This window comes from Gossypium hirsutum, chromosome D05, assembly GCF_007990345.1.
Source record: "Gossypium hirsutum isolate 1008001.06 chromosome D05, Gossypium_hirsutum_v2.1, whole genome shotgun sequence".
Classification (NCBI taxonomy): Eukaryota; Viridiplantae; Streptophyta; class Magnoliopsida; order Malvales; family Malvaceae; genus Gossypium; species Gossypium hirsutum.
In genome coordinates this window covers 64,188,566-64,199,633 of record NC_053441.1, presented here as the reverse complement: position 1 = coordinate 64,199,633, position 11,068 = coordinate 64,188,566, and positions in this window count along the sequence as shown.

The following is an 11,068-nucleotide window of genomic DNA, read 5'->3' as shown; positions in this document are numbered from 1 at the left end:
TAATGAAGATCACGTTAACCATTTCATTTTATAAACTATAAATAGGAGGATAATACGTTTCAGTATATTCGAATCTATGTCCTCCTGTATTGGTAACAATGCTCATGCCGGTCGAGTTAAGGCTCAATCGGCCTAAACCTTTATAGTTTTAATATTAAAAAAATTAAGAGTTATATAATTTAGTTTTTAAAATTAAATTAAAAAAAATGAAAAAACAAGATCGGATCTATAAATCATTTTTTATATGTAATTATGCATAAATAAACTTAAAGGACCAAAGCACAAATTCATTGTCGTCAGTTGCAACAATCATTAGTTTCAAAAAGCATATTATTAATTATTTGGTTAAAATATGTCATAGGTCCCTATACCTTTCAAAAGTTTAGAATTTTAGTCCCTATATTTTTATTTTCAAGTATTTAGTTCATTTACTTTTCAGATTTCAATTTTCAGGTCCAATTATTAACACTGTTAAATTTTTTGTTACATTTGTTAGTGTAACATTTTAAAATAAAAAAATACTCACTTGGTAGATATAACGAAAAAAAGAACATCATAATAAACTTAAATTTTACAATGTTGACAATTGGACCTGAATTTTGAAAGATTAAATTCCAAAAAGTAAAAACAATAAACTAAATTTTAAATTTACGAAAAATATAAGGATTTATTATGAAATAATTTAACCACCGTAACTTAGAAGCATTACCCCCACTGGATTTAAATCAAAAAAAAGATTTTTAACTTTTTTTAATAATTATTAACCTTAAATATATCATAAGATTGTTTTTTTGGTGAACGCGTTTTAGATGTCACGTAACACCTAACATGCTAAACACTTTTAGTTTTACATGACTAAGTGTCAACTTTTTATATAATAAAAAATAGTATAATGATAAATTCAGTCCTTGATATTTACATCTTTTGTCAATTTGGTCTTTTTTTAATTATTAAATTTAACTGTTAACCTTTCAGAAAAGATTATATATATATATTAATGGAAATGCTAACTAAAACGTTAATTTTTTTAGTGATGTTGGCGTGGCACCATACTAATATGACATTATTTGTCTTATATGTCACGTTAATAAATAAGTAAAAAATTATAAAAATATTAAAAAAATAGCATGAAGTACACATGGATTATCATACGTGTTACCATGTTTAAAAATTTAACATTCTAGTTGGTATTTTCATTAAAAAAAAAGTATTTCGATTCTTTTTCAAAGATAGGGGTCAAATTTAACTCAAATAAAGAATAAAGGATAAAATGAAAATAAATTTAACATTAAGAGCTAAATTTGTTATTATGCCTAAAAATTAATTAAGAACAATTATATTAGTATTATATAAAATTGCTTGAACTTAATAAGAGAAAATGTATTAATTATTATTATTAAATATTACGTCATTATTTTCCTAAATTTTAAATAATAATAAAAAATATAAAAGATATTGAAATGAGACTTTGTTTACTTAGGTAAAAGCAATTATAGAATGTAATACCCTATATTTTTATTATTTTCCTAAATTTTAAATAATAATAATAAATATTATTTTATTATTTTAATACCTATATTTTTATAATTTTTAAAAAATTAAATCAAATTTTAATCATTTTTAAGACTAAAATGTAATTTTACCATTTTTAATTTAAAATTTTATAAATTATAAAAGGGTCTAAATAAAAATTTTACCATTTTGGGGACTCGACCCCATGCCAGCCCCTTTGCCACTTATTTTTATGTATTAATTACTTGAACATAAATGCACTATAAATTATTAGATGTATGAAAATTTTAAATGTAATATAAAATACATGCCTGCACTTTGCTGCCAGCAGTCTATCATATTTGATATGATAATTTAAAATAAACTTAAAAAATACAAAAAAATGAAATAATTTAGATGCTTAATAAATCCATTTATTATATAATATATGAGACGAAATTTAGATCTATTTGTATATAATTAATTGAACAACACAAAATCAATATGAAAAATAATCAAAACATGAAACCATAAAAAAATTTAATATAAATAAATATATTTGTCAAAATTGACATAAAATATTTTAATGTGTCAAATTCTTTATAAAATATAAAAAATATATTAAATATGACTTTACTATTGATAAAAAAATTTAAATACGAAAATATATTGTTACATGTTTTTATATAGATTTGAACGATTTTTGTAACGCATGTCGTGTTTATGTTATTTTTGTATCATAATGTGTATTACATCTGCTATCACAGCGACTCGATTTAGAGAATCGTATGTGCGTTCATGTTATGTTGAGTTTAAATTTATGTCATATTTTACATCATTTTTAATATTGATTCAATTTAAAGAAAGACATAATCATATTGTGTTTGTGTTTTTCATGTCATGAATTTTTTATTATAAAATTTTACATGTGAATAATTCGTTAAATGCAAATTTAACACATTTTTGTATTTGTATCATTTTCATGTTATGTTATGTTTTAATCATTTCATGTTGTTTTATATGATTTTTAGTTTATTTCATATTTTATGTAACTTATTATAATTGTTGACATGGGCTAATTGGTAAATGCATGAAATAGAATATGAGTAGAAGTGATTGCGGAAATGGGAATTTCTGCCATAATTACGACAAGTTCAATAAAATAAGGGATAAGAAATTGTTTACGCTGTTTGATTTTTCTACATCTGTAAAGTCTAGCTCAATGAGATAAATCTACTATCTTTGAACTCAATACAACCAGTGATCCTAGTTCTAAACCTCTCACTTTTGTACTTCAAGAACTAAACCTCTCACCATTAGATTCTCTCCCTGAGAACTTAGTTTGTTAAACCAATAACAAAACATTTTACGATCTCAAGTGCATAAAAGAAATGTTCCTCAATGAACTAGTAAGTAATCTTAATACTTTGTGTATAAACCTATACAAGTCTCTCAAATATACAGGAAATTTCGGAACTAGCTAACATACTAAAGATCAATCAGAATCGATCCCTTCTAAACAACAACTAAAAAAGCGAAATACAATACAATAATAATGACCAGAGAATTGATTTAACATCCTTGATCCTAGGGATTTGGTGCAATCAATCCGATCTAATCCTCAAGATATGTTTCACCAAGTGAATTGATTTCATCTGTGGGCTTGAATAATCTCATGATATCAACATAACCCAAAATTTTGTTTTAATAATTTATCAATAATTGAAATATGACAAGTTACACTCTCTAACAGTGGTGGTGAAAATAGGCGCACTTCCATTGATTCATCGTAATAACTTTAGACACTTCAATAATAATCATTTAATTTTAAATAATTACATTTTATAATAGCTTAATATTATAAATATTATAATTATCTTCCCTACTTTCCTTTTCACTTTTCTTAACATTATTCTTTATTTTAGCAATAAAATGACTTAATTACTCTCACTATGGAGAAAAAAAATACATTGCTTAGTTGTCATGAAATTATTTTGGCCTTCCAAACTCAAATTATGGCTTTTCATCAAGTGAGGGATAACTTTAATTAATAGTAGGTTATAGATAATATGTGTATTAACCATGCAATTATTTGAACTAAAAAATTGTGTATTAAACACAAGTTATGATTTATTGGTTGAGTATTTACTTTTTCCAGAAATAATTTGGGTTTGATCATTATTGAACTAAAAATTTGTGTTTATTTGATTATAACTTTTATGTTTATTAGATGTGCAAAATTTTTAAGTCACAAGAAGTTATATATATAGATATCTTTTACATTCGAGTCTCTCTGTAAACCCTTTGAGCTCTTGACAGAGGTGAGGTATATCTTTTACATTCAAGTCCTTTCGTGAACCCTTTGAGCTCTCGATAGAAATGAGACATATCTTTTTCATAAAAATCAAAATTAGGGTTAATGAATAAATTTTATAACTACGAGCATACATGCTTTATTTCTCCCGATCAACACTATAATACCACCTTCCATAAGCACTTATTCAATATTCTTGTAAAAAAACTTAGGCCAAAAGTTATATTTATAACAATAAATAATCCTCTCGCTCACATTTTAACGAACATTATGCATTCTTTAGTTCTAACAAATAAATAGTATGTATTTCTTATGTTTCATATTACGAACGAATGGATCGCATCTCTTACTTTTACATTGTCAACGGATGACTTGAACCTTCTTTATTTTATATTTTCAATGATTGCATCCACGATATACATATAACACATCTCTCTTGTATAAATTTAGATCCCCTAATAGACAACTGCACTACTTGAGTATACGTTACCGATGGTATATATATTGGTATGTGACTTGTTTCGTGATGTTCAGTGGGGTTGGGATCGAGGTTTGGTCGAGGGTGTCTTTGCCCCTTGTGACGTGCGACGGATTATGGTTGTTCCGCTTAGCTCGTTACGCCCTCCCGATAGGCTTATCTGACACTTTGATAAGAATGGTGAATATTCGGTTAAGTCCGCCTATTGCCTTGCTTTTGACAAGTTCGCTGATTCACTTGTTAATAGAGTGGAGGGGCCTTGGTTGCCTCTTTGGAATGCTGATATTCCACCAAAGGTAAAAGATTTTTTATGGCGTTGTCTTCTTAGCTTCCTACGCGTTGTCGGCTTATTGACAGAGGTTGTGCGGTGCTGATTAACTGCCCTCGTTGCGGACAGGTTGAGGATATCGACCATGTAATTTTGGGTTGTACTTTTGCGGTTCAAGTATGTTCGTTATCTACTATTGTTGTTCCATCTTCGTCTTTTTCTGACCAGTTATTCTCGCTTCTGCTTGGTGTCGATACTGATGTTTGGTAGAGTGGTTGCTTGGTCTCTCTGGTATTTCCATAATCAGTTCCTATGGCATGCAGACACATTTACAGTGGCTTCGGCTTTTGCTTCTTCTTTAGGGCAAGATTGGCCTGTTGCGCGATCGACCTACCAACAAGTGCGGCCTGCTACTGCTCAAGCAGTCGCTGCTCCCGTTGTTAGCTGGTCTCGGCCACAAGTTGGCTGCATCAAGTGTAACATCGACACTGCTTTTAGCGAAAACATGCAGCAAGCCAGCTATGGACTGGTTGTTAGGGACCAAGGAGGTGCTTTCATATGTGAAGTCACTAACCCTTCCGTAAAACACTTAACAAAACTCAACGAAAACAAACTAAAAAAACAAATGGATAATTATGTGACTTGCAGTGTAATTTACCCTTTATAAAAAAAAAACTAGTTAAGAATAATTAATTGGGTGAATATTTGGTACATTGGCTTTGTACTTTTTTTATTCCACAAGTAATTTTAGAAATTTATAAGCTTTTTTTTTAATATCTATTATTTTTAATATTTTATTATATATCCAGTACTTATCAACTCCCTAACTTTACTTGTAGAGTCTAAAAATTTATAATAAATATTTATCTAATTATATTACTATTATTTTAAATTTCTTAAACTTAATAAGAGAAGATGTACTAATCGATGTTATCAAATATTATGCCAATATTTTCTTAAATTTTAAATAATAATAACAAAAATAACGAAATGAGGGTGTTTATCTCCAGTTTAGTGCGTTTAATTCATTTTTATCTCACGTTACAATATTGTTGTAGCATCTAATCCCATCATCACTGTTATTTTTATACTAACAGTGAGTAAACACGGAACTAAGTAAAATCACTTAGAGAATGTAGACTTTGATTTGATGGAATTCGTCAAAAAAATATTTGGCAAAGTTTTACACTTACAATGTCATTCAAGACTTGAGTCTCTTTTAAGAGTGTTGAATGGGGCAACAACTTGGAAAACAGGACTAGCAACTAAAACACGTCTAAAAATATTTTTTAGACAAACTAATAAATAACATATAAATATCAATAAAAATGTTTTTTAAAATTAAATATTTTAATTAATAATAAAATTAAATATAATAATTATAATATATTTAAAAGTGTTTAAAATTTTATAGGTAAATTATAAAAATAGTCACTTTTGTTTGCCTTAAATTACATTTTAGTCACTTATGTTTAAAATGTTACGTTTTAGTCATTTACGTTATTATTTTATTATGAAGTGGTTACTCTACCGTTAAACTCTGTTACCTCCTTAACGGCAGTCTTACATGGCAATCCAAATGGGTTTTAAATGCCAATTTGGATGTCCAGTTGCTGGGATGAAAATAGGTTTTTAATTAAATAAATTTTATTTGGACTGCCACATAGGACATCCAAGTTGACATTAAAAACCAATTTGGACTGCCATGTAGGAGCACCATTAGGGATCTAACAGAGCTTAACGGTTGAGTGACCACTTCGTAACAAAACTATAGCGTAAGTGGCTAAAACGTAACATTTCAAACATAAGTGACTAAAATGTAATCTGAGACAAACAAAAGTGACTATTTTTGTAAAATTGGAAAAGAGACCTTTAAAATTTTAAATTAGTAAAAGTAAAATTGCACTTTGCCTCCTTAAAATGATAAAATTTTGATTTAATCCTTTAAAAATTTGCATTTTTTACTATCATAAAAATTACAATTTAATTTTGACCCCCCTAAAAAAATTTTCTAGCTTTGCCCCTGGATTACATATCAAATTCCAGTTGACATGCCGGTTGGAAATAACATCACCATATGTCAAATTCTACCTGATTGACAAAAAAAAAAAGCTTTCTTTTTTGTAGAAAAAAGAAACATACGAGGAAGAGTGATTTATTTGAAATTAGGATTAGCCAGTAAAAAAATTTTCTTTTATGTAGGAGTGAGTCTAGTTAATGTAACAGATGAGCCCGTCTATATACAATTAGTTCCATATTCAAGGTTTAAATTGCATATCGTTAATAGAAGAATGCTGATTGTAATATCATCATGTTATAATAATTATTTTACATACATAATTTAATTATATAACAATTAATATATTATATGTCTTTAAATTATGTATGTATACTTTTTAATTTATATAAATATTAATTAGTTTCCTTTTGTTTTAGAAAATGAACTAATTTAATTGATCAAATAATAAAAAGGATAATTGCAAATCTAGAAATTCCGATGACTCCATCTTATTGTTCAGTTAGGTTTACAAGCACAAAAAAATTTAAGAGAAGTTACATGAGACTTAAGAGAATAAGATGTTAAGCAAGATATATTTTTTTGATTTTTTTAAACATATTTAAAATTATTATTAAATATTATATTTAATTTTAGAAATTATTTTATTTACTAATAAAGAGCAGAATCTTCCAAGTAAAACGGGTCAGCATTTTGATAGGGTTGCTGGGCATGTTGGTGGAGTTGATATGCTGGAGGGTAACGGGCCAGGAGCTTCAGTAGACTTGGTTCAGATTACTTCTATACTCGAAAGCTCAAGTATGGTTTCTAACCCAATTGTGATTACTCCAAAGTCCAATTTTGTTTCTTCTTCGCAGGAGCCCAATGGCGTCATAGTGAGTTCAAAGGCTATGGAAATTAACAAGGAGCAGGTCTAGGCGTTTTTAATTTCTTCGTGGTACCAGCCTCATGATATCACCGAATTTTCGATACAAGCTGTTTTGAATGATTCTGTTAATAGGTCAGCTGAGAAGGCCAATGCCCCAAACTATGATTCTTAATCGTTGCTTTTAAGTAAGGAAGGGTCGGTTTTAGTAGGAATTAATGCTCACGTTAACTCCACCTTTGATGGGCTGGTTGAGTCATCGGTGGTTTTAAGTAGGGAAATTCTCAATCCTAAAAATCACTCGGCTGTTACCTTCAAGGATAGTGAGAGAATTAAGCATGCCAAGTCTCTTGAAAATGGTACAACGGTTGGAAGAGGTAAAGGGTCCTCGTTTTTGAAAGGTAGGGGGTCAGGAATTAAGGGCATTGCTCGCTCTAGTGGTGCCATTAGTAAAGTAATTCGAGAAAGAAAATTTTCTGGTATTACGAGGGTCCCTTAGCAGACACAATGAATTCAATGGCCAAGCTTATTAGCTCACAAATTAATTTGGAGGCTAAAGAAGAGGGCCAAAGTAGCGACGAGAAAAGTCGAGAAGGTGTCTAACAGACATGAAATATGGTACGTTTTCTTTCTCTTTTAGATTTCTTATATATTTTTTTGAGTTTATCTATTTTTTCATGGAATTGTCAAAGGTGTGCTAGCAAAAAGTTTTTACAATTTTTTCGAGAGTATAAATCGGATATTATTGGCATGTTAGAAACAAGAGTGAGTGGTAGCAAAGCCGATTTGGTCATTGCCAACCTCAGTTTTCAGTGTTCTCATTGGGTGGAAGCTATAAGTTTTTCTAGCGGTATTTGGGTCAGTTGGAAGGAGACGATTCAGGTGGAAATTATGCGGAGTCGTATGCAATGTTTTATGACTAAGGTTTCTTACTGTTCTCTTCAGTGACCGATTTATGTTGTCTTTATTTACGGTAGCCTTGATAATCATAAACGCAAGGGACTTTGGGATGCCCTAAGGTGACTATTCCATGTTCGAGTTCCCCTTGGATCACAATGGGAGATTTTAATGCAATTTTAACCTCTACTGAGAAAAGGGGTGGACGGGTTAATGGGAAAAGGTGTTCTTTCTTCAGGAATTTTATGGAATCCTCCGATCTACATGATTTGAGATTCAAATGCACACCCTTTACATGGCATAGGGGTGGTGTATTTGAGTGACTCGATAGGGCTAACGGTAATGACGCGTGGCTGTTGAAGTTCCCTTATTATTCTTGTTGGATCATCAAGACGTCCCATGGCGCAGCGAAAAAATTATTTCGGCGATCCAAACCAGGAATCCATGCACGAGGAACGAATCGGGTAGAAAATGTTTGAAAAACATACCTTTTGAACTTTGAAAAATAGGAATGAACAACTTCTATTTTAATCCCTTTCGCACGCTACCGATCCAAAGCCGCAACAGAATAGTCTCGGCCTTTACGTAGTCCACCATGTTGCGAACGAATGAACAAAAACTCTCACAATGTTTGAAAGAGTTTTTTCCCGAAAAGATATTTTATGATTCCTTTTCTTTTATTTAATATTCCCTAAGTAAATAAACAAATAAAACAGAATCCCCCTTGTTGGTGCCAAAATACATATATGAAAATATCACAGTGTAATATCATTTCTAAAAGGATATTAATTTACCGAAATTAATTATTATAATACTTTATTTTAATAATTTCGATAAACAGATCATAATTAATATTTTATGTGAATCAAATTCATACATTTATTTTAATTATTTTTTTATTCTTGTACAATGAATTTGTACATATATTGTGTTTATTATTATTTAATTTTCAAATTAAATTAATCTAATAATTAATATAATTCTCGTGACAGTTAAATTTAATACCAATCGTGTTTAGATACTAGAAGTAGACTACAATAATAAACACAATATTATCTAGTGTGTTGAAAAACAAATAAAATTGTGGACTAAAATTAAGATTTTGCATGAGAGTTGAAATGGAGCACAAAATTCTTAAACATTAGAACTATTTTAATAATTTTTTTTATTTTTTATTTCTTTAAAAGTTTAATTAGGGATTAGGTTTATCTAATTAATCTGTAACAGCGAAATTAGAAACAATGAGGTGAGGTGGGATTGGAAAATGATTATTAAAGACATTAGATTAATAGAAATTATATATAATAGAGAAAAATATAAAATATTTTATTTTTACGAAATTACTAAAAATATGTGTAAATTTATAATTTCGTTTAATAAAATATTAAAATTATTTACTATGTTTATTAAAACTTTCATTTTTAATTAATTAATATTAATTTTATAATGGTAATATATATATAACTACTATTTTATAAATAAACAAAAAAAACTATGAACAACACAAACATACCTTAGATAAAAGATTAAAATTGTAAAAAAAACAGTTTGATTGGGGTTGTTTTTTTTTTCATTGGTGTTTCAGGGTGAGTTTGGATGGGTGATTGGGTGCGGTGCGGTACGGTGCGTTTAGTTTACTTTTTATCTCACGCTACAGTATCTAATCTCACTGCCACCGCTATTTTTACACTAACCGTAGGTAAACGCACCGTCCATCCAAACTCATCTTCAGTTGAAAATTGGAGCTGCAGTGAGGTCAGGTTTTTCAAATGTGTTTCACCATTCGTGTTCCAAACACCCAAAAACTCTGATAAAAAAAGCATTATCCCTTACGATTCCATTACACTAATGTTAATTGATGATCCAAAAAGAGCCTTATTTTTGTAGCCGCACAGTGGTTTTACTTTAGAGATTTTTTTTTAATTTTCAATTTAAAAGCTTTTGAGTAATTTCCTTTCAATTATTTTCTTGTTTGTTTCTCAAATTATGAGGAGCTAAATCATAATTTTAGTTTTAGGTTAATTATTAATCTGGTGATTGAACCGTGAGACTTTAAAATTATGTGTATAGTTTTCAATTTAGTATTTGTTAATTTTTTGATTTAGGAGATAAATCCAATTGTCTCACAATTTCATTTTAGCATCAAAATCGAGTTTTGCCCTTGATTCGGTGTTGAATGGCGTATAATTGGTGAACCAATACGATCCCTTGATTCGGGATCTGTTTGATGCTATCGATGAAGTAGAGAAGCCACTAGCATAAATAGTGAAGAGGAGAAGAACTAATAATCGAATCTGGTTCATTCATAACAATAATATGACAATAATATGGAATTAATAAAAGACTTTGATAGGATTAAGGATGTATTTGTTGATCATTTATCATCTCTTTTTTCTGTTAATAATTCTTCTTTCGTTAAAGATGATATCACCTCTTATCTTCTATCTTTGAAGATCCCAAAACTTTCATCAAGGAAGATAAATGAACTTCAGCAAGCTCGAACTCATGTTCTCTTATACTAAGAATAATGTTAATGCCAACTGAGTCAAGACTCGATTAGTTTCTTTTTAACATTTTATCTAACTAATAAATAACTAAATAAAACCACAAATAATATAAAATTTTATGTGTATATTTACATTTTATATTCTTTTTACAAAATAAGTGTGAAGTATAGGGTATTTTTTTTGTTTAAAATACGCTGATAGTCTCTATATTTGGACAAAGTTTTAAATTTA